The sequence below is a fragment of the Helianthus annuus genome, chromosome 9 (assembly GCF_002127325.2).
Source record: "Helianthus annuus cultivar XRQ/B chromosome 9, HanXRQr2.0-SUNRISE, whole genome shotgun sequence".
Classification (NCBI taxonomy): Eukaryota; Viridiplantae; Streptophyta; class Magnoliopsida; order Asterales; family Asteraceae; genus Helianthus; species Helianthus annuus.
Genome location: NC_035441.2, coordinates 95,167,266 through 95,169,262, shown reverse-complemented (window position 1 = coordinate 95,169,262; position 1,997 = coordinate 95,167,266). Strand labels below are relative to the sequence as shown.

Below are 1,997 nucleotides of genomic sequence, written 5' to 3'. Positions count from 1 at the left end.
CCTTGAACCACATGGACCTCCTCGTATTGCCCTTCCAACATCCCTTGGCAATTTTCAGCCGCATGACCTATTTCATTACACAAAGCACAAACATCATAAATTTGGTTAGTGGTTTGAACATTACCATCATCTATGGCGTGCACTTGAGGTCGGGTAGTGGTCGGTCGGGCTCTTCTTGAAGCTTGAGCTTTCCTCTTTGATGTAGTTGCCATGCTTTCCAAGAACTCCCAATCATCGTTCTCATAATTTGTTCCAAAAGTCCCACCGGTAATAGACATCAAATCACGTGCATCTTCGGCACTCAACCCCTCGTGGAAGGCATTCATCAACTCCCACAATTCAATTCCATGGTGAGGGCAATTTTTAATCATCATATTAAAACGCTCGAATGCCTCATGGAACATCTCACCATGTTGTTGTTGGAAGCTTCTCAACCCCTTCCTTGCATCGTTGGTCTTTTGGGCGGTGTAAAACTCATCCAAGAAAGTTTGTTGCATCTCCCCCCATGTATATATGGATGCCGAAGGTAACGTGTAAAACCATTTCTTCGCCTTATCTTCCAAAGAAAATTGGAATAATACCAATTTGATATCGTCGGCCGAAAACCCTTGACTCCCAAGAGTGTTGCAAATCGAGTCATAAGCCTCTAAATGAAAGTAAGGCTCCTCCGTTGCCAACCCCTTGTACTTTGGTAAAATTTGCAAAGAGTTGGTTCTTACTTCAAATGTTCGCCCTTGATCATTATGAGGAATGACTACCGGTGAAGGGTTTTGAGTGATTACCGGCCGAAAATGTGCTTCGATGCCCCTCACATTTTCTCTAAGGTGTCTCCTTGGTACACCATACCTACCTCTTGGAATAATAGGACCATTTGGCCTTGGTACTTGCCCTTGTGGTCTCGGCCGAATGTGTTGTGGTATAAGTTGTTGTTGTGGCATTCCACCAACACTTGCCATCCCTTGAGATTGACTTTGAACATACCCAAACTCCCCTTGATCACCATAACCTCCATAAAAATATCCATCCTCATCGTAACCCTCAAATTCTTCAAACCCTTAATCATAACCATCTCCTTGGATTCCCGAAGTTTGCCCAAATGGAAGAGTCGAATACTGGAAACCCGATTGTTGTTGTTGTGGTCTAAAAGATGAAGTAGTATGCACAATAGTTGAATTTGGTGCAATTGTGAAAGTGGATGATGATTGACCCGTAGTTGGGGGAAAGAAGTGGGATAATGGTGGGATTGTGGTGGATGGGTTGTAGGTGATGGCGGGTTCCGCTTGAGTGGTAATTGGTTGGGTGACATTGGATGGTGTGAATTCAGCGGTGGTATTGGGTAATGTGGTGTTTGGTGATGGTTGGGTGGAAGTAGGTATAAAGGATGAGGTCGTTTGACCCGTCGTAGGTGGAATTTGTGAATCAGCCATGATGTTTCTCGGTGTGATGGGTGAAGTGGGTGAACCAATGATCTTGTTTTCTCGAACTAAAACTTTGTTTTGTCTTAGCGTTCTTTCAATTTCCGGATCAAACGATAGCGGTGATGACCTGTGAGAGCCCCTAGTATGCATACACCTGAAGTACCTGCACACTAAAACACAACCAGCGTAAACCCGAAAATAACAAAACAAAACTAATAAACTGACACACGTTGCGCACTACTCCCCGGCAGCGGCGCCAAAATTTGACGTGATGTCGCGGTCACAATCAAATTTAATCCAATTACAACTAATTAGCTAGCGGTAAGTGGGTATCGAACACAGGGAGTTTGTGGAATATGTGCTATCTCGATGTATGTCTAACTTCACTAAAGTAAACTAAATTGAAAGAAAAATAAATTTCAATGTTTGGGTTGATTGGTTTTAATTAACTAAATTAAACTAAATTAGATTACAAATCAAGGTTAAGTTTTGTAACAAGATAAGAGGATAGTGATCATCCCGAGTTTCAGGTTTTAAGGGACAACTAACGTTCATGTTCAACTGGAAAAAACCACATAG

General features: G+C 42.6%; 1 non-coding gene across 1 annotated transcript; it reads left to right on the top strand.

Moving 5' to 3' along the window:
* Nucleotides 1–342: 342 nt before the first annotated feature.
* LOC118482405 lies at nt 343–448 on the top strand. Its single transcript, XR_004868445.1, has one exon. It is a non-coding gene; the product is annotated as a small nucleolar RNA R71 (small nucleolar RNA).
* The last annotated feature ends 1,549 nt before the right edge of the window (nt 449–1,997 follow it).